The sequence below is a fragment of the Rhinolophus sinicus genome, chromosome 8 (genome assembly GCF_057876585.1).
Source record: "Rhinolophus sinicus isolate RSI-liver-muscle chromosome 8, RSI-T2T, whole genome shotgun sequence".
NCBI lineage: Eukaryota > Metazoa > Chordata > Mammalia > Chiroptera > Rhinolophidae > Rhinolophus > Rhinolophus sinicus.
In genome coordinates this window covers 76,563,719-76,586,993 of record NC_142508.1, presented here as the reverse complement: position 1 = coordinate 76,586,993, position 23,275 = coordinate 76,563,719, and the positions used below count along the sequence as shown (strand labels likewise).

General features: G+C 39.9%; 1 protein-coding gene across 3 annotated transcripts in view; it reads right to left on the bottom strand.

The window, feature by feature from the left end:
- LOC109447697 (uncharacterized) overlaps nt 1–23,275 on the bottom strand; it is a 121,284-nt gene that overhangs the window by 78,655 nt on the left and 19,354 nt on the right. For 2 of the 3 annotated variants that reach the window (XR_016022104.1, XR_016022105.1), the window contains exon 2: nt 15,359–15,502. The exons of the other annotated variant lie outside the window; for it this stretch is intronic. The gene's annotated coding sequence lies outside the window, so the exon portion shown is untranslated. The remainder of the gene's footprint in view (nt 1–15,358; nt 15,503–23,275) is intronic. 3 annotated transcript variants of the gene reach the window in all.

The following is a 23,275-nucleotide window of genomic DNA, read 5'->3' as shown; positions in this document are numbered from 1 at the left end:
CTTAAAACTGCAAGAGGTTATTAAACGCCTTTCTGTAATCAATCAATAATGAGTCTTTATTGACCACCTATTAATACTATGTGCCCCGTGCTATTAAGTACTACGGAGAATGCAACACATGATTCCTGCTTTGACAGTGTTTTAGGCTTGGGAGGAAAGGTTACCAATACGTGATAGCATTCAGCATTCATTCAATTATTGAAGGCCTACTATGTGCCACACTCAGTGCTGGACACAGGATAAACATACGGATGGATAGATGGATAGTGTTTCAGTCAGTTCAGGCTGCTGCAACAAATTACCACAGGCTGGATGGCTTATAAACAACAGAAATTTATTTCTCATCTTCTGGAGTCTGGAAGTCTGAGGTAAGGGCACCAGCATGGCTGGATTCTGGGGAGGGGCCTCTTCTGGGTCGCAGACTAATTCACATGGGGTCCTCACTTGGCAGAAAAGGGACTAGAGGACTCTCTGGGGTCTCACTTAAGGGCGCTAATCCCATTCAGGAGGGCTTCACCCTCATGGCTGAATCGCCTTCCAAAGACCCCACTTCCTACGTGTGAAGTCTGGGGATACAAATATTCGATTCATGGCACATCGCTCTGGGTAGATCTAATCAGTGTTGTGCCGGTAAATGTTTAACCCCATCCTCACAGGGAAGGGAAAAGGTCCCTGGTTCGTAGTATTTGCTGTGGCATAAAGGCTCCCGACATGGACGTGGCCAATTTCAAAGCTATGAAGGGACGTCACTGAATGGAGAGTTGGGAAGAGGCTATGCAACAGGCTGTCTTGCTAACCAGTGTGAGCTGGCTCCAGCACACGGCTGAATGTAGTAAAAAGCTGGATGGTATGTTTTATGCAGTAAATGCCTTGCAGTTCAGAAGAGAAGGAAGCCAGAGTATCGGCTCATTCAGGAAAGAGTTCCTTGGGCACAAGGATGGGAGCTAGGGATCCAGGACGACCAAGGTTTGGCAAGAAGGAAGAAAGAACATTCTAGGCCAAAGATGTCAACAAAAGCAAAGGTACAAAGGCAGGAATGGGTAAGGGATTTGTTATGTGTTTCTGGAAGGAGATTGAACTGGGGAGCCAGAGCACCATGAAGCCAGCAAGCAGAGGGGCTTGGAAACATGGCCTAAACCCTGTGTGCCATCGTGGGCTATAGAAGGAAGTTCGGATACAGAAGGCCCATAGGGCTCTCCATCCTGGTTCAGGTGACCAAGCCCTGCGCTGATACCATGGATGTGCTCCCAATGGCACAACAAGCTCCAGGAAAATGAGAAGGCCCATCTAATAATAATTATAATAGCAAACACTTACAGAGACACTTATGAGTGTTCCATGCCAAAATGTACCAATTGTTTGCCATCTATTAGCTCATTTAATCCTCACAACTTAATGAGGTGGGTACTGTTATCAAACCCATTTTACAGATGACGAAACCAAGGCACCAAAAGCTTAGGTAATTGTCTGGACTCCCGTGCATGGGATCACACGGCGAATAATGACAAAAACGAGATTTGACTCCAGGCAGTTTGGCTCTAAGCCCTCCCGCTTAATCACTCTGCTGTTTCTTTTTCTTTCTTTTATTCCTTTTCTTCATTTGTTTTTCTTTCTAAACTTCTAAAATTTCCAACATATAAAATAGTGAGCTCTCATTCCTACCACTCAGCTTTAGCAATCATTTATTCATGGCCAATCTCATTTTACCTATATTCCTACTCTTTTCCCACTCCCCAATTATTTTGAAGCAAATTCCAGGCATATATAATTTCATCCATAAATATTTCAGCACGTATCTCTAAAATATAAGGACTCATAAATCACATATAAAATACCATTATTATTACATTTAAAATTAACAATAATTTTTAATTACATTCAATACCCTATCAGTGGTCACCTTTCTCCAATTAACTCATAAATGTAGCATAAAAAAATAAATAACTGTTTATTTAAATTAGGATCCATGCTACATTCATCCTCCATTGTGTTTGATTGCTCTTTATGTCTCTTTTACATCCCCCCCTCTTTTTTTATGATACAATTTATTTGTAGAAGAAACCATATTATTTGTCTTGTGATGTTTCCCACAATTTGGATTTTGCTATTTATGTTCCCAGGGTATCTTTTAACATGTTTCTCTGCCCCCTGCATTTCTAGTAAATTGGTAGTTATTCTAGAGGCCTGATCAGATTTAATTTTTTTTTAGTACGAATTTATACACAATAAAACCTAACTTAACATAAAAATTAACTTTGAGCATCCCAGTTGCCAAGGCAAAGAAATCAAAAGAAGCTACTTAGTGCTTATTATGCATTAATAAGAAGCAGAGAAGATCACTAGGAAATAGTGTTTTTGATAGCTTTGATCTCTAAAAGTAATTTATAAAGCAGAAATTTAAAGGACAGGGAAAAATAAATGAGCTATATATTTAAGGGCATTGTACAAAAAAATGTAGGAACTCTTATTTTTTTTAACCTTCACCCATTTTTTCTACCCCCCCCCATCCCCCAACCCAAACCTCCAGCAACCACCAATCCTCTGTATCTATAAAGATTCAAAATAATTTTTTTTGGGGGGTCAGTATTACCTTTTAGGATATCTTGTATTCTTCCAATAGGGGACACCTAAAATCTGGTGATTTTCTTGTTGTGATCTTAACAGCCATTGATAATATTGTGTAGATCCATTATCTCATTAGGGGCTGTAAAATAGTAGTGGTCTCATTCTATCATTCCTTCTTTAAATATCCCAGAAGCTGAAATACTTCTATAAAGAGAAACTTCCTTTTACTATTAATTATTAACTATTTGGTTATCTTAATGAACAGTTCGTAGATGACATGCAAGACAAATGTTTAATTCTATCCTTTTATTTACTGCTTTGCAAAATAATGTGTTTCCTATCAATGTCCAAAGATGAACACTGAGGTCCTTGTGTTATTACTATTTACATGTTTGTTTGGTTGTTGTTTTTGTATCATTATGAACTCATGGATTTAAACATGTATAATTTATTTAAATCTATTGTACTTGTTATGACTGTAATGCTACAATTGTCCCATTTTTGACTAATGGTAGTCTTCTGATTTCTTTCAGCTCCTGAGTCTTTTTGATACAATCCTAATTGTCTTAAATATCTTTCTTGCTCTCTGGAATGATAAGGTATTCCAGGCTTGCTGCCTTGCACATCCTCCTGACCCCCCAGACCTGGAATCAGTCATTTCCCCAATGGGAATGGTATTTAGAGACCGTGATCTAGGGGACAGGGGTGTTCTACTCTGCTTCTACCAGAGGCAAAAGTGGTGTGAAATCTCCAAGCTACAGATAACTGTGTGTGTGTGTGTGTGTGTGTGTGTTTAATTTGGGTTTAGTTTGTGCTGATAGATTAAGTTTTCAGGTTGACCAAGTGACCATGATATGTCCTCTTAGTTCTCCCTTTGCTTTACCCTTAAGACCTTCATGAAAAAAACAAGACAAAATAAAACAAACTAACGAAAAAATCATTAAAATTTCCCTTGAAAGCACTTTTAGTTTCAAAGGTCAAATGTGTTAAATTTTGTTCTGTGATCTCTATTCCCCCAAAAGGAGACAGGAACTAACTCCTTGATCGCATTAGTACTGACTCCAGTGCTATGTCTGCTATAATTTGGGAGGTAGGGAAAGAGTTCTAGAAAAACATTCTCAACTTTCTCTAAATGCTCTTTTAAAAAATTATCCAATATCCTCTAAAAAAAACACCCCTCATTCCCTAGAGTTTTGGAGTGTCAATCTTCCAGTGGATACTGCTGGTACTAATATGTCTTCCAATAATACCTCTTAGATCAATTTCCAAATTGCAATATGCCCACATGCTTTCAGAAGGTCTGAGGACTGGCTGCATTATGTTGCTATTTCTGAAACAGTCTCAGAAAGTCTCCCTAACACAAATAACAGTAACTTCAGGAGAGGTAAGAGATGGCTAGCTGTCCACCAAAGTCCTTGTTTCCTTTTCTTCCTGGTTACACAGGAAACCTGTATTTCCTAGTCTCCCTTGAATTTGGGTATGGCCAAATAATGAAATTCTAGTCAATGGAACATGCCAGGCTGTCATATGAGTCACTGCCAAGCTTGGTCCATAAAACCCTTCTCTGTGGGCTCTTCTGTGCTCTTATCTGCTCTTAGCTAGATGGGATGGACAGAACTATTATAACCTTGTAAGCAATAGGTTGAAGATGAAAGAGACTCCATCGGCCTGAATCCCTGAATGTCTGCATGGAAGCGAGCTGCCTCTTTCAACTAAGAATGCCTGCCTTGATCCACACAAGATAAAAATAAACTTCTACTAAATTTGCGTCATGGTATATGGCTGGGTCTACTTGTTACAGAAGCTAGCATTGTCCACTTACATCAAGAGCCCATCTATCAAAAGGGAGCTGCTCTCTAAGTACCAGATGCTCTGGGTTCATGAGATCGCTGCCCAAACTGTTCACTGGATCTTTAAAATTCTCTTGAAATTAAAGTTTGAAGCACATTAGGTAGGTGTATATTTTCTACTTATCAGATTAAATTGGCATGAGAAAAATGAAACTAAGCTTTAGGAAACATAGCCTCCCCTAGGAATATGCATAACCAGTGTGGTATTGCAGCTGAAAAAAAAAAAAAAAAAAATGATACCTCAATGAAAGAGCCAAAATGAAAAAAAAACAAAACAAACAAAAAACCCAAGTGAACTCTTGAGTCATATTGCCTGGGTTCATATGCCAACTTCAAATTTTATAATCTTCGGGCTCAGACAAAAATCTTTGTCTTGGTTTTCTCACTTGTAAAACAGGAATACAGTTTTGAGTTAATTCACATAAAGTACTAAGATAAGTGGTTGGCATTTCAGATGTGCTCAATGAAAGTTAGCTACCATTATTGAAATTTCATCAACTAATTAATTTATCCAATAAATATGTCTTGCATGTCTCCTCTGGTTAACCCCTGTTGTTGGGTTTCAGGGGTATGAGTGATAGAGAGGAGTTCCAGCTACCATCGTTAGACCAAGAGGTGGAAGAGAATTCTAGAATGGAGCCTCAAGTAATACATTTCATCCACCTATCAGGCGTAAATTCTGTTAGCTTTTGACAAGCGTCTCATTCACTCATCCATCAAGTCATAGAATACGTGTAACGCATGAAACTAGGCCCCACGGCCGGGGTTGGAGGGAGGCAAAGACGAATACGTTATTTCTAATGATTATGACAATAAAATTTCTTCTAGAAGAGCCAGGCATTCCTGAGAAAGGGAAACTTAAGCACTTCCTAAGGAAATATTGAACAAACTGAAATTCAGATACCCATTGCTGAATCTCCTGCCAAATCAAAAACAAGCTACTTGATCCCTTGTTTCCAGAACTAATTATCTCGGGGTGCCAAATTCAGCGCTACAAGAGGGCCAGGCATGTTCTTCCGTGGTTGCAGTCATCAGCCTAAACAATGGGCCTGCATCTGAATCCCTTCCAATGGGCAGGACGGGGCTGGCTGTCGCATGGGAAGGTGAGCCCAGCTGGCCGGTTCTTCTAATTTTTCCAGAGAAAATCTTCACAAAGTGGTTTCCATGGCCAGGGGGAAAAAGCTAGTTCTATACCCAGATTTTTCTGTGAAAACTTCTAATTTTTAAACATTAACAAATTCTTTTAAAAATGTTTTCCAACTGTGCATGTCCACCCAACACCAACTGCGGGCCACGCCTGGCACACGGATCTTCCTTCAGCTTCAAACCCCTGGTTTGTTTACCAGAGAGGAGTTCACAGGGTTTGGGAAGATAGAGAGTGAGAACCACTCATGGCAAATCTTTCACTGAAAGGAAAACAAATCCAAACAACAACAGGGAGGAGCCCCGGGCTCTGGGAAGGAAGCCACAGCACTCCCCGCTTTGTGCAGGAAGCAGCCAGCGTGCCAGGGAGCCCAGCGACACAAGAGCACCCTTCATGGTTGGCATGCTATGTCAATCAGCAATTTCCTCAGAGGCCAGAACCCTTCAAAACCATTTTACCCGATGCGAATGTGGCCCAAGCGATCGTTGGGGAGAATACACAAACAGACTGCAATAAAATAAAAAATAACTTTAGAAGGAAATAGTATATTGGAAGGATTCATTACAGAAGTTCAAACAAGGGCCCATATGTTTCCCTCCTCTTTACGGCGGAATATACAGAGTGCCTGTAATAAAGTGAGGGCAGGAGGGGGTGGAATGGGACTCGCCTGCTGAGGTAAAGGATAAGATCCAAACAGCAGATAAATAACCGAGATATCTTTATGATTATATAGGCACATGCCTCCTGAACGAGCAGAGGTTTCCTTGCTGATATACATTTGCAATGATGTTTTAATTAACATTGGCTGCATATGATAAGAAATGAATAGTCTGCCTGTCTTCATGTTCTCTCCACCTCCCTACCCCACCCCCTTTTGTCTGTAAGTAAACCTATGAATTGGGTCCCTCTGGATAGACGTCTCTCTCAAACTTTATTGTTTAGAATCAAAAGTCCCTTGTGATTTCCAGGTTGACTGAAGGTTACACAGCAATGATATAGGAATTTACCCAGAAGTTATGGTTCCTTATAATTTAGGAGAATTACATTTGTTCTCAGAGTCTGTCCTAAGCTGTATACAACGTAAAACTTTATTTTATCTTTAAGATAATAAAATTTCCTATAAATCCCAGAACACATTAGCTGTTTTAGACAAGTTTTGGGGCGTCTGAAGGGAGGAAGAGGAAAGGAGGAACGTTTTCATGCACACACACACTCACAGACACAACTGTGCCCTGGTTTAAGCTCCATCACAGCACAGACACTGATGCCCTTTGAATGTACGCTTTGTCCCACGGGCCTTGGTCCATTGAGGTGATGCCAAAAGCTTAGAATGTACAGTTCAGGCTTTCTGAAGAATAAGGGAAGGCTGACCTGAGCTATTAGAGTATTGATTAATATTAATGAATTTACTTTTATAAAGGAAGGAACCATCTTTGCTTCTTAAGTTTGTCTTCCCAAAAGCCCTGAATAAATTCTCTATGAGACACTATTGAGCATGAAAGGTTTAGGAACATACACATAATGGAATGTACACATCTACAGACAGTGTACGGTCTACTCTGCAGAAGAGGAAGGAAGGAGAGAGGGAGGGAAGGCATGAGGGAGGGAGGGAGGGAGGGAGGGAGGGAGGGAGGGAGGAAGGAAGGAAGGAAGGAAGGAAGGAAGGAAGGAAGGAAGGAAGGAAGGAAGGAAGGAAGGGTCTACAGCTGTCTTAACTAGGAAGATATGTCATGACCTTTCCTGGACCACCTTTAAGAGTTTAGTCTCTTCCTTCCCTTCTCTTTCTGGTTAACCTTACGTTTAAGCCCTAATAAAATAGAAATTTATGGGGATCAAGGTTGTCACCAGCTTTTCATTAGTGTCAGTTTCTCTTCAATTTCATCTAACTCAGTTTGGGGCATTTAAAGATGTTTTATCACACTTGCTAGAGACGTTTTGGGTAGTCACTACCAAGATAAATAATGACCATTTTGAAATAAACCAAGACATAAGACTAAGATCAGGGACTAAAACACAGATAGTGCTTTAGAGAGAGGGTCTTTGCAGGCCCCCCCCCCCCACACACACACACACACACTCTATGTTTTCATCAGGAAAGGCAGGAGGCAGGTCACAAAGATTAGGTTTAACCTTCCTGACATACATCAGATCTCTTGCCCTTTCAACCTTCCAGCCGTGTGAGGAGGCATTCTTTCTGAAACCCATAAATTAGAGGCCAAGGTTTCTTTGCAAAGTCTAATGACAAGACGACAGGATCCCCATGAAGCCTAACTCTTTTCCCTAGACATGAGATTTTTATTTATTTTCTTTGGAACGTTAAGCCATGATCAGTGGGTCAATGGGAGTCCTGCACGTATTTTTTTTTTTTTTTTTGAAATGAAAAAATGGTCTGGTCATGAGTGCATGCTGCTAAGATTTAAGACCCCCCTCCCAAACTCCAAATGACTCTTCCGCGTTTACATGCTTGTTTCAAAATCCACTAAGTAACTTATTTAGGTTCTGAAAGTTATATACAATATAAATCCATCCAGGCTGAAGTAAAAAAACCCAGGAGCTGTAAAGCTGGTTTCTATATTGTTTGGACATAATACTGTTCTCAAGTGAAATCATAAGGGAATAGGGCACTTAAAATAGGGTGTCACATTTCAAGGTAATAAATAGCAGATTGATTCTACCTCCCAATTGATCCTGCAGTTTACTTATACATAAGATGGAAAATAAAGTACCAAAGCCACTGTGATTTACTTTGCAGAAATGAGACACTCAGTATTAGCTTAAGTGAATGCAAAGGGCAGCTCGGACAATTTATCGCAGGCTCGATCCAAAAGTAGTTTGGATCAAGTTGCACTATTGCACAGACATGTTGCCGTGCTTTTAGCATGACCACGATTAAACACATCGTAGGCCTCCTGATTTCTTAACATGCATGTGGTTGTGCTCCTCAAACTATCCTTGCCACCCAACAACAGATAAAAAGGAAATTCACTCCCTTTCTTAGCTCAATGTTAACTCCATTAAATAATGGGACATGACCTTGTCCCTCTCAATGCAGGAGTGGCTTCTACTATTTAGAAACTGGGATGTGGTCTAGAGTTTGTTTGCAATTCCCTTCGATCTTCATCTCCCTTTCAAGCACAATGTTTCTTAACATGGTTGTTTTGTATTATGGACTGAAAACACGTTTGTTCCAAGGATGTTTGGGGAATTTTCCAACATCTTTTGGGGCCCCCTTAATCACTACCATGGGATTACAAGAGTTAACCCCAGCTCCTGGCCAATTGGTACATGACTGAAGGTGCTGACTGTATCACCTCATCCTGGACAAACAGTACTAAAGCATAGCGATAATAGAACTTCATTCGTGAGCTCTCACAATGTGTCATAAACTGTGGTAGTAAGTACTTGTCAATTCTTATCAAATACACGATTGTCAGTTCTCACAACAGCCCTATGGACTAGGTGCTAATATTATCTCCGTATTCTGAACAGGAAACTAAGGCTTAGAGATCAAACAACAGAGTGAAGTATTCAAACCCAGGCTTGTCTGCTTTCGGAGTTCAAGATCTGGACTAGCATGGAATAATGTCTCCAAGAAGGGCACATCAATATTGTTCCAAGCTTGAAATTACTTAAGAATACCAGTTCGTTGCGTACTCACTGTTCCTAATTCTTCATTAATATTTTTCAGTGCATCAAATTACTCACCTCAACTATGAACTTAATGTAAGGGCTCAAGATATTGGCAGGAAATTTTTATTCCTATATCATCCTACCCCCTTTGTTTATTTGATGCGATAATAGGATATTTTGATCTTGTTTCCAATCAATAAACTTTTTAAACTTTGGGAGCCTTTTCTGGCTGTTAATGGCCAGTAATAATCTGTTTCAGAACCTAAAAGTTTCCCTGCATCACACCAGATATGTCTTCCCCTCAGCATTAGAGAGCTAAGCTTAGGTTATAGAATGCAAGATTGGCTTACGTGAAGCCCTCAGATAAAAACTGGATATATTATCCAGGATGTCCGAGGGTTTATTTTTTTCTCCTAATTTATTTGACAAATGAGAGTACATGAACATGTATCAAATAAGGTATAAGGAAATAATTTAATCTCACGAATAAAATAATAAAATAAAAAATTATCCTGCACTATAGTTTGCAAGGGATACTTTCAGAAGAGATAAGAAATTTGAGAATTATCATTTGAAAGGTTTCCTGCTTCCAGAATTATGATGGAATGGATTATCCTTTGTGCACACGCACGTGGATGCTTGAGGACACACACACACAGACACAATGCTCACACTGAAATTGAAAAAAGAAAAAAAACTACGCTAAGAAAAACTGGGGAAAACTTACATTTTTAAATGAAATACTGACCTGCTTCCTTTAAAAATGTAAAGAATCCCCAGGAAGGAATAAAACAAAAAGAAAAGAGGGATCTAGAGAGGTAAGGCAGTACCCAATCTGGCTTTTGCCTTTTCAATGGCTACAGAAGGCACTAGACATGAAAGAAAAAGGGATACCAAAGCACCTCATCTTTCCTGGATGGATAAAACAGAACAACTCTGTGTATACACGTGTGGCATCAGGAAACATCAAGGAAATTGGACTGGACTGCTCCATTTTTATGATGGCTAAAGAAGATCTTTAATCATGAAACTTGTCTCATTGTTTTCCAAAAGTCCCTCAAGCTGAGGTCTTGTTTTAAATTGGGCCCAAGTTTATGGAGCCCACAGACAACAGGCAGAAGCAAATCAAATATTCTCTGAAGGAAAAGAATTCCAAGAAATACATGCTCAGAGTTGAGCATCATAGCAACAAAAGGAATTCGCACTGATTAAAATAAAAAGTAATAGAATAAAAATAACAAAGCCTGTGGGAATGAAGTCATAAAATACAAAATATAAACAATGTGTGTTTAGTATAATTAGAAAATATGAGGAAATTAAAATATGAATTAGGAGCAAGAAACAATACAAATAATAAAGTTGATTTGAAAAAGTACCAAATAGAATTTCTAATACTGAAAACAATATAGTAATTGCAGTTAAAACTTAATGGATGTTTTAATTGTAAATTCTAAATAGTCAAAGATATTGTAAACTGGGTGTTCAATTTGAAGGAATTATCCAGAATACAGCATGTGGAGACAGGGAAATAAGAGAAAATGAAGGTGTGAAGAGGAAAGAAACAGAAGGTCCAACACATGTTTAATCAAGTTTCCAGAAAGACACAGTGAGAAACTAAGGGAGAGGCAATATTTGAAGGCTAACATTCTTTCCATTTTTATGAAAGACACAAATTTTCAATTCAAAAGTACAAGAGTTTGCTCAAAAACTACATTGTCAAATTATAATGCAAATAAAAAGCATAAAAGTTAAAGAGAAGATCTAAATACCTAAAATGTAAGGATACAGAAAGCTTGAAAGTAAAAGGATAAAAAAGATATACTCAGCAAAAATCAATCAGAAAGAAAGTTGATGTGACTGTCTTTGTTTCAGATAAAATAGAATTTGAGGCAAAAATATTCAGAGATAAAGACAATAACTACAATAATGAAAGTAAAGTCAAATTAGTACAAATATGGAAAATTTCTAAAATTATAAGTATTTAATTACATGGCTTCAAAATATATAAAGTAGCCTAAAATAAAATAAAATAAAATAAAATAAAATAAAACCACAAAACAAAAGCTAGAATTCCCAGAGAAATTAACAAAATTCAGCTTCATTATGAAAACTGTTAATGCACTCTTAATAAATGACATATTAAGCAGCCAAAAAAAGGTGAGAAAATGCGTTGAATATTTGAAAAGCATATTTAATAAGTTTGATCTAATGGCCATAAATAGATGAATGCAACTTCAACTTAGAAAAATACACACTAAGTGATACTTCTTAAACATGTTTTAAAATTGGCCATGTATTCTTTTCTTATTACTAGCACTAACAAATTCTACAAGATTGCCTTGTATAATCATATTCTCATATAATCAACAACTGATCAACAATATCTAACATGTATTAACATTTAGTAGGCAATAAAAATACTTTAATTATATAGAGATGGGCAAGGCACCACTCCAAGACTTTGATAGAAATTGTTACATTAGAAAATAAGAAGCTGATATTAAACAAACATCCAACTTTGATAATAATAAATACAAAAATAGAAGGATGGAAATAATAAAAATAACAGCAGTTATTAAAGAGATGGAAAATAAATGTACACTATAGAGTACTGACAAAACCAAATGCTGGTTTTCTTAAAGGACTAATAAAATTGGCAAACTTTTGACAAGGCTTATCAAGAATAAAGGGGGGAAAAGAGCCGATAAATAGTATATTAGAAATGAAAATTGGAATAGTCACAGAGCTGCCAAGATGAAAAAATGATAAAATTAGTAATGATTTATTCTAAGACATGAAAATAGAAAATACGGACAAATTTTTAGAAAAACTACAACTTAAAAATTTGACTCAGAAGAAACAGAAAATTAGAATAGTCTTACAGTCATTAAAGAAACTGAATCCTTAGCTAAAAATAGTTCCTCAAAAAAACAAACCAAAACAAAAAACTCCAGTTCTAGATAATTTTCTGGTGAGTTCTACCAAATTTTAAAGAACAAATGATTCCAAAGTAATACAAATCTTCCCAGACAAGAATAGAAGAGGGAATACTCTCCAGCATATTTTTATGAGAGTAGTATAATCATGATTCCAAAACCAGTCAAGGTTTCTTCACTCATAAAAAATAAACAAATATTCTAAACAAAATATTAGCAAACAAAATCCAGTCATGCATAAAATAGATAATGCATCATGACAAGTTGGGTTTACACATGGAATGTAAGCTCGATTTAACATTTGGAAACCAAGGAATTAATTCACCATTATCAAGAGATTAAAGGAGTGAAATTACATGATCATCTTAATAGATGCAGAAAAGAGAGTTCAAATTGTGTCACTGTCCACTCACTAAAATAGTGTTCATCAAACTAAAAACAAAGAGAACTTCTTAATCTGAAAAAGAGTATATTAAAATAAAATAAAAAAAAGCAACAACAAACCCTCAGGCAGGCATTTTACTAAACACTGAAGTGACAAATGCATTCTACTTAATATCTCAACGGAGGAAAAGCCAGCACTATCTATTGCCTCTTCTAGTCCACATTGCATCAGAGTCTAGAAAGTGCAGTAGGACATGAAAAAGAACAAATATAACTACAGATGAGCAAGGAAATAAAAATGCTACTGCTTGCAGATGATGTAGTTTGTCTACATAGGAAAGTCAAAGTGATCTATAGAAAAAGGACAAAAATTAAACAGTTTAGCAAGGTTGCCAGTTTAAAAACAATCAGTATACAGAGGTGAATAGCCTTTCTAAACACCATCAACACTCAGAACGTATAACAAAAAATTCACTAGCAATATAAAACATAAAATACGTACAAATAAATCTAATAGAAGATGTGTCAGATCCTTATGGAGAAAATTTGCAAATCAAATTGAAAGACTTTTTTTTTAACTACACAGTGGGATAGAAAACATGAATACAACAAAAAAAATTTTTGTCCCAGATTTTTCTATAGATTGATGTAGCTCCATTCAAAATCCCAATGCGATCTGGATTTGACATTTAACTATTATAGAATACTCAAGACAGTCAAGAAAGAACAAAAATTGGGTCTTACCCTACCAGATATCAACTTCTTAAAAATCTCCAACAATGAAGACACTATGATATTGGAACAAGGATAGGCAAGTAGACGAATGGAACAAAGAGCAAATCCAGAGACAGACCCACTCCAGAAAGGAAATTTGTCTCATGACAGAAGTACTACAGGTTAGTGAATTTATCCATTTGCAAAAAATATGAAATTGGGCCACTCCTTTACTCCCTACATAAAAATCAACCCCAGGTGGATTAAGACTGTATATGAAAGACACCATCACGAAAATTTTGGATAAGTAAAATAATATTGAATGTCAACTGTAACTGAAAATATAAATAATTAAAAAAAAAAAAGAATTGTTTGGTGCTTTGGAATAAGGACAGGTTTTTTTTAAAAAAACAAACAAACAAATTTTTAAAGTAAAGCATAAATCTTAAAGGAAGAGATTGATAAATTCTGTTCATCAAGAGACTCTCTCTATGAAGAGAATGAAGACATGGATCGTAAACTGGAGGCAGATATTTGCAATACATAAAAACAAATAAAAGGATGGTGCCCAAAATGTATAAGAAGTTCTTACAAACCAATGAGAAAAAAAGACAAGCAACCCAACAGAAAAAGAAGCGGAATTCTTGACCAGACTTTTCAAAACAGGAATTAGGAGTTGCCAATAAACATAGGAAAAGATGCTGATGATCAGTTAGAAACCAGGAAATTGCAAATTGAAGCCACAGGGATATTATTTTACACCTATTGCATTGGCAAAAATTTTAAATGTCTGATTGTTTTACATTTTGCTGATTATATAAAGTATTACACACTTCTGGTGAAATGTAAGTTAATTCAACCACTTTGGGAAAACAATTTTGCATTTATTATTTAGTAAAGTTAAAAAAAGCACATATCTAAAGAATCATTTTTATTCCTAGACGCACAACCTAGAACAGATCTCACAAGACATTACCAAGATAATAGAGAGCAGCAAAGTTTGTTTCAGCATAAGCAAAACAAAACAAACATCCAAAGAAACCCAAATAACTACAGATAGGAGAACGGAGATAGAAGGATGGATAGCTCCCACAGAAATGTGGAAATTATATTTTCAATAGCTACACATCAACACGGATGAACTTCGGGACATGATGCTGAGGAGAAACACTCACAGACGACTCTCCAGTGTTCGGGGACCCTTTGCTTCAAAGCATCCAAGACCGAACAGATTAGAGATGAAAGGAGACATGGGACTAATCAGCCAACATTTAGACGCGGAGAGCATCCATGCATTGCTAATCTAGTGCTGAAGTTAGGTGAGTGGTGACATTAATTAATATTTCATTGTTTTTCCTTAATTTTAAAAATCCGATGTAACTATTTTGAATTACGTAATACAAGCAGGTTCTGAAATGTTAGGAAAGAGATAGGCTGCTAGAAATGAAAGCGGATCGCAAAGATAATATTGTACAGTGATTCTCAGATGATGTGGCGACAGGCAGTTGACATGATGATAACGACGATGACGAGAATCACTCTTGCTTATCCTACTGTACGACACTGCACGGAGAAGTTCATGAGTCCTGATACTAATACGCCAAATGTTTACCTTCCAAAACTCTCAACTGCAGCAGAATCATGGTTGTTTATTTATAATGTCACTTTCGCAGAGCGCCTCTGTCTCCTGCTTGGTTCAGTGGGGAGGGACGGCATGAAGACGCGGCCACAGCTGGAACGGCCCACAGTCAAGGCCAGCATAGCTACACTGCACTCGGAAGGACCTGGTATTTCTGGTAAAACTTGAACAAGTGAGGTGTTTCTGAGCATTATTCAATTTCTTTTCCTGAAATTCTTTTTCTTTTGATGTTCCCCCCCCCCCAGAATCTGGGTGTGTCCCTGGAAGCATGTCACGTGTGTGTATATTGTCCATTTTGTCCACCATGACGCAACGGCAGTCACTTAGAAAGTAGTTTACATTTACTGAGTATGATGTGTTACGCAGTCATACACATTGTTTCATTTAATTCTTAGGAGAACCTAAGGAGGTAGGAACTATTATTTTCTGTATTATCGTAATGAAGAAATACAGGCCTTAAAAAGTTAAGGAACTTAGCAAAGACTTCAGGGCTCACCTGTGACTGAGCGGGGTTTGCTCCCAGGTCTGGCTGATGCTAGAGTCTGACGGCCTGGCCCTCGTCTTATCCTTCCTTTCTCAAGAGTTGCACAGTTCTGATCAAATGCCACCTCATTATTTTAGAGGCAAGAAAGTCGAGGCCCTAATAGAGGAAATTATGCAATTTGGGTCAATTTAGGATACCAAAATAAATAAATGATAAGCATGACAAAAATGCATTATACTACAAACTGGGGAAAACAATTTCAACTGATTTCTACCTGTTTTCATAACTGTCAAAGTGAAAGGGAGGTGGACTAGCAGTGATTCTTGGGCTTTTTTGGATCAGAGAGTCTCTCCGTGGAAGAATGCACCTGTGCACACATCATGTAATATTTGCATATGATTCCAGGGGCTCTCTGTCCCCTAAAGCCCCATCCCTAAGTCCTCTAGAGATGAGTCGATTCCAGGTCAATAGCCTCTGGAATCACTCAGTGATTCCAAAATATCTCTTCAAATAGTTACAAAAGGAAGTCTTTCCTGCCAGCCGCAGGAAAGCAGGCGCCTTTCGTCCTCAGCCCTCTGCTATCTGCAAACTGAGAAACTCAGTGGGGCCTCTCCAATATTTTAGTGTCTACTAAGGAGGGCTTTGTGTCAGGCTTGTTGGCAGTAAAACAGGAAATGAGGACGGGGGGCATTAACAGCCTTTGTAAACAGCACCTTCAAGGTCTTCAATCACCAATTTGAGGGTGTTCACCACCAGGGTGGAAAAAAAAAAAAAGAAGAGGAAAAAGCCAAACAGGAAATGCAATGAAAGGAGATGAAAGCAGATCAATAAAGAGAGAAACATTTGGTTTGAAGTCTTGCCTTTAAAATAATGGGAACCCACCCTGGCTACCCCCTCCAGAAAGTAATTTGGGGCATTCCCGCAGGTCTGGCCCTTAGGTGTAATTGCCCCAGATTCCAGCCACAAGGAGGTTTAGAATTCCAGGGCTTGTGCAAAGAATTCAGTTTGGGAACTTAGATTTATTACCACCTTTCAAATAGGTTTTATTTTTTTAAAAGGATTTACTTAAAACAATACTGTTGATTTTATTTATTTTTTTTCTTCTTCTCAAATTAAGGGGAAGCAAAAGGAATTACCCTCAGGGCCTCTACTGCAGGTAACGCAATGCCATAGGGTAGGAAGCCGGAGTGGATAGGCAATGGATTTTCAGCCTTAAGGAATCCCTGAGGGCCCTGAGAGTGAGATAAGGGTCCCTGGAGTCCCCAGGTCATTCTGAATCCTCGCCTCCAGCTAAGGATGCATTATCCTTAGAGATGTTAGGACTCTGGAAAAACTAAGCACTGTGGAGGCCTGAAGGAAACCCCTGGGTGGTGCCGAGTGAGGAGGAAATGGGAACACAGTACTTCTCAAGCCTTTCACTTTTTTTTTTTAAGGCATGCATTTTGTTTTTAAGGCCTTGAACCAAATGCCTATTTTATGATCACATTTTTTTCCTTTTGTTTTGCAGAGACAAGACTGGGGAGTTGAAGAGATTCTAGAAGGAAGGTGAATGGACGGATTAGAGGGTTAAGAGAAGATAAGGAGACAGAAACACAATTCAATTACATGGTGGAGGGGTCATTATTTTGTGGCATGAAAAGATGGACATTTCCAATCCCATCGCTAAATGGCTTTCGAACTCCCACCATCTAGGCCACTCACCCTATCTCTGCGCTGGGAGAGTCTCCAGCCAGAGTGTGTGTTTGATGAAAATACCGAACGCTTTTCCAAATCCTATTTTGCAAATTGAATAGGGTGAAATCACCCTTTCTGCTAATTTTGTAATGCCAACTATGTTTAAAAAGTAACCTCCTGTCTTTTCTTATTACAGTCACTCAGCAAAAGGAAGAACACCATTATTATAAATATAGACTTCATCCACTATTAAATAATGCTCTTTAAACATTTACTTTGATTTGGTCTCTCTATGAAGCACTCAGCAAGTTGTGAGCGGACGGCACAGAATAATTTTTCTCCCCGCGCTCCCTCCCGCCCTCCGTTGTAGGCTTCAGAGCAGCACACAGACAAGCGCGACAGAGGGGTCCTGACAAGCTTCAACTGCAAGCACTTTCACTTTTACCCTCTGAGTTTTGGGGGGTGGGGTGCACACATTTTACAATGGATGCTTTAGGACATCGAAATTGCTTAGTCATCTCTCCCTTGCAGACCCCAGTGATTTACAGGTCTTAATTGTGTGGATGTTCCCCCCAAGACATCCCCTCCCCTGGGACCTCACACTTTCTCCACATTCTTCTACTTGAGCCCCAGTTTCTGTGGCCACCAGGTCAAAGAGCACTAACTGCCACCATAAACCATCAAGGTCGTTCCTTCTCTCTTAGGTCAGCCTGAGGAAAGCCTGCTTCTGTCACGCCTGAATGTCACACCTGGGCGCAGCTCAGATAGTCAGGACGGACAGCGTCCATCAAGAACCCATCCAGTACAGGTTCTCATGGCATGGTGAGCTTAGCTGGGGAGTTCTGAAAATACAGGTGCTCTGTCCCTGTAGCAAATTTGGAGATTTTGCGATCAATGGTCTGCTGTCTCTGGGCGATTATGTAAAGCTCCTTAGTAGATTCTACTAAGGCTCCTTAGTAGATTTGAGGGCTACTGCCTTAGAGTCTTTTTGTTCCTTCTTAATTGCAGATTCCACCTCCCCCTGCACCCCCTGCCCTACTGACAATTAGGACTAATGATATGCCCAGATAAGGAAAAACGTCCATGCGCTTTCTTTCTGCAAGCTTCTGAGATTGGGAATTTTAATAGCCATCAAAGAGCTCCCCTCTTCTCTGCACACCCAGCCCTGGGGAAGTTGCTCACAGGGTTATTTATGAAAAGAGTGTCTATGCTGAGATGCAAATGGCAACCTTACCCTTAGAGCCCAAACCAGTTCTTCGAACAACACGCACTCTTGTCTCTGATTCCCTGAGGTCTGTACTAAAACCCAACCCGTCAAATATTGCGATGCGGTTCTGCATCGGCATAAGGACCCCTTCCCGCTGCGGTTCGGTGCCTGGGCTCTGTGGCGCACGTGGCACCTTTGTAGGAAGGCCCGGTCTTTGTCAGCCTGCAATGAAATCAGAGCCGAAGGGTCTTCATGTTCAGAACCCAAACCACGTGGTGTTCTGAGAAATGACTGTTCAAGCTTGGTGGGAGCAGAGAATTCTGAGGTTTAATCAAGGAAGGTCACGTGAAAGGCCTTCAGTGAACCCCTCAAGCTCTTCCTTTCTAAAGTCGCTTCTTTCTGCCAGGTGCAAAGTGGCTTTAACACTCAGAGGCAAAGTAGCTCTTGTACCATAAAACACTATTCTGGGTAAACATGAAGAGGTTTACTAGAGAGAGTGTAAACTTCCCAGAAAGATTAGATAATGGCTCCTTGGCAGGTGCAGCCCGGACATCTACGGCTGTGGATGGAAAATCTGCAGGAATTGATTGAAACAGAACCATGGAGCCCTCTTTTCAACTAAGGACAAGAGGGAGGGAGCAAAGGGACTGGATCTAAACGCAGGATTCCATTTGATCCTGGAATACACTGCAGATCCGAAGACCAATTTAAACACTGAAAAATCGAAGAGCATGAGGGGAGATGAATTTGCAAGTGGAAAGTGCAACTGATACATTTAGGAACCACAAAAGAAAACACCCTAGGTAGCGGCACACTCTTAGGAATTGCAAGTTCTCAGATTCTTGAAGTTGCGGAAAGTGGGGGAAGCGCTGCTGCTCACTTGCAAATGGTTTGGCCCCACACCAAGAAATGACTAGCAGACGAGGCAGGTTCAACTGTGGCTCCGGCTTTGCCTGAATTTCCACGACCTCTGAGTAGACTTCCGGGACACGTGACGTTACCCCTATCCTGCCTCTATCCCTTCACCACCCACAGACTCCCAACCAGAACCTCTGCTTAGGAGGAAAGGCCATCCTTCGTTACAATTAATTCAGTAACATAGTTCTTCAAAACAGTTGCACTGGTCTTTGATTAGTCCCTCCCAATAGCCTTTGAAATTTCAGGTGGGATGCGTAGAAAGAGCAAAGAGCGCCCTACTTTGTGTGAAAGACACGGGTAATGAAGCAGGAGGAGGAAGGGAAAGAATGAAAAGTCATGAGAATTTTCCATTCCCAGCTTCACAGACAAACCCAACTTAGGGACTACTGTGTCACCATATCTTTGTTTGTTTGTTTGTTTGTTTGTTTTTGTTTTTTATGAACAGTGGTATGTATGAATTGAAGGCAAGTAGGACTAGAAAACACAGCAACACTTTGAGGAACCTGAAGGTCTCTTACGGCACTGGGAAATCAAGATTCTAGAATATAATGATTTACCCATCTGAGAATTCTGATTAGAATGTTTAATCTTGTTACCTTTTTGTTTTTTCTCTTCAATTAAAACAAAATGATAGAGGTAATATGTGTGCATGGAACATTCTAAATGGAACAAAGAGTGTATGATTAAAAGTAGGTTCCTTTCCATGAGTATCCTCCAGGTAGCATCTGCCATGCCAGGAAGGAGTACCCTCTTGAAATCCAGGCTTAAGACCTGGGGCCAGGTACAAAGACCATGCCAGCGACCTCCGTGTCCTTCAGACAGCTGGTGACGCAGGGCAGGCAGTTTGTAGGGTTATTGCACAGCCAAAGGAGAGGTGGGACTACTGTTTACTGAGTGAGACCTACATTCGTTACCACATTTCACTCCATCAATACCACGTCAGGATCACCTACATTATCTCGGGAGCTCAGTACCAAATGAAATGTGGATCCCTTTGCACAAAAATTAAGAATTTCAAGTTGGCGCTAGCAGAGCACTGAACCAAGTGTGGTGACTGAGCCTGTGGTGACTGCACAGGTGGCATGTCCATGAAGCCAGCCCTGCACCACACAGCAGGGGAGTGGTGTTATCACCAGGGAATAGACGGGAGAATCAGACCCACCGAGGCAGCTCGACCTGGCCAAGGCTGTTGGGCTCATGCAAGTTGCGAGCTGTATTCAAACCAGGCGTAGTGGACCCCAAAGACTGCAGTCTGCCTGCAATTTTGAGCAGCTTAGCCCTTGAACTTTTCCAGGACACCTTGCTGGGCCACGGGGGCAAATCACTATGCAGTAATGTCTGTAGGGTACACATAGGAAGGAGCCTTCCTGGGAAATGTTTAGGGTGATCAGCACATTATGATAATTCAAACCAAATTACAATTCTTATCTTGGATTATGAAATGCCGTTCAGAGTGCAATTTCATAGATGAATCAAGTTTATTTATAATAAGTATGTCTAGTCAAAATAGGAGAACTACTTAACATTATAATTAAAACCGATACATATCTAGTTGAAAAACTATCCAGTCCCTAAAACACTTCCACAGGAGATGGCTACATATTTTGGCACAAAATCTCCCTGGCCCTTCCAAAACATTTAATATTTTATTCTGAACGGCAGATTGTAACTTTTCCCACAATATCATATCAAACAAAAATGCAGCATTATGCATTCAATAAACCTCAGCACTGGGCAGCCCGGGCATCAATTGCTCTTGTGTTGTAAGTTGAGACTCAAGGAAACATTTATTTATTTAAAATATTTTTGCCTGTAAGTTAGACAAACAGCAATATTTCATTTCACTGTGTTTTAAGACAGCCTTGTAGACAGAAACCCTGCCGACCAAGGCTACGATCATGCTTACATCTGTAGACAGATTTAATTATTTTTTTTCTTTGAAGTCAGATATCCACTGAGAATTTTACATATGAACCTAGTTCTCTTGGAAGTGGGCTGTATACTGACTATGGAAAACCATACAAGCCCTTTTCATTATTTTCATTATTTTCTCTATAAATCTGCCCTAGAACACAGCGACTGTCTGAGGGCAGATGCAGGAGTGGGAGCCAGTGGCAGACAGAGCCTTGGGAGTTGTTTCAAGGAAACCCAAGCAGGGGAGGCACAGAAGGATGGGTGATGATGTCATCATGATAGGGAGTGTTGGAGTCATCTCCTGGAATTGGACGTGAAGGCCTGTTGGTGGTCCCGCTGGCAAAATCCCCAAAGGAAGGGTTTTTACAATGTCACTGTTGATTGAAGTTATCAAAAGTCCTTCTTTAGGAACATCCAAATCTTTCAGTGTTCTTTCCCTGACTTACTTCATTTTGGAACTAACTGGTATCTTCTTTTATGGCTATTATCAGTTAGCAAGAGCTACACCAGTGGCTCTCAAAGTGTGGCCCCTCCCACCCAGCAGCCATTAGCATCGCCTGGGTACCAACTGCATCAGCAACTCTGGGGCTAGGGCCCCAGATCTGTGTTTAACAAGCTCTGCAGTTGAAGCTGGTGTGTGAGAAGGTTTGAGAACCACTGAGCAAGAAGGTGAGTACCTTTGATGGGGTGGGTTCTCTGGAGAAATTCTGGTGATGTCTTAATTCCTTCACAAGGAGAGCTCCTATCTGACCTCAAAGTGTGAGGCTTTACTTCAGACCATGAGGAAGGATGCAGATTCACACACATTCTACAGGTTTTCCATGTACCCCCAAAGCAGATGTGTTCTAAGAGTAAACGTGACTTCTGTTTTTAAATCCAAGGTCATGTATCCTATGACAGGTGCATCGAAAGTCTCGGGTCTCAATGCTCATCACATCAGAATCACCTGGGGAGCATCTGAAACTAGCCCAACAACCCCTACCCCTCAATACTTACACTGAATTGGTTTGGGGTGGCACCATATCTTTTTAAAAATCTCCAGATGATTCTAACGTGCAACAGCATTGAGGACAAACCCTACAAATGTAGGGCATTCTCACTGCTACTGTTAGCAAACACTGGTGAGTGCCTCTGTGAGTAGCTGTCAGATTTAGGTAACCCCTTTGCTATAAAGGCTCCTGGGCTCTAATGCTGTCTGAACGTCCTTTCCACACTCTGGGCCTCTGTTTCCTGGTCTGCACACTGAGGATCCTGCCAATGATGCTCTCAGCTTCTGTGACCTCAACCTGTGTCCCCAGTGGCCCAGAGACTTTCACAACCAAGAGCTACCCTGGGAGCTGGTGCCGGCCTCCCCATGGAAGGAGAGCCCAAGAGGAGAGAAGGCTTAGTCCGTATCTGCTAATGGAATCCATGACACCGAACATATGGGTGAAGAGGAATGATTTAAACATGCCCAGGCTCACTCCTCCACCCCGAGGTTTGGCATCAAGAATGCTCTATTATTAATAAATTGTTTGCTGACTTACGTGGACCCAAGACCCCACCCTAGCAGGGCAGCTTGGGGCTCTCAACCATTAGCATCCCCACTCAGGCCTCTGATCTTTAACATGACCCCCTGCCCCAACATACCCTATTCAGTCCACTCAACCAAGAAAAGCTCATCCTGGAAGCCCCCCGAGGGAGAGACTGTACCTTAGGTTTTGCTCCAGTAGAAGTCTCTAGTAGGCTGCATTCAACACTTGCCTGTAACAAGTGTTCAACCCCTCGTTAATGAGTCAACACACGAGTGACTGTTAAGTTGTATTTTTAAGGAAAGGATGGATGAAAATAGCTGATAAAGTTGATGACGATGCTAATGAGAAAGAAAACTAACATTTGCCGAGGACACTCAGTGCTATGATAATTTACCTCATTGAATCCTAACAAGCCTATGAGGGGGGCACCATAATTACTGGCATTGGGCAGGTGAGGAGATTCTGGAACTTGTCACCAAATAGTGGTGTCAGTGGGGATTCGGACCTAGCCTTGTCTGACTTGGGGCTTTTATGGCTCTGCAGCACAATTAAACTCTCTTCAATAGTTCTCGAGAGCCTTCTGCTTTTTTTTTTGGTACATTCCTACACAACATTTAAATAGAATTCTATGTCCATAAATACTTGTATTCGGACTCTGCGCCAGCCCTATTTTCAGTTCTAGAGTCACAAAGATGAATAATA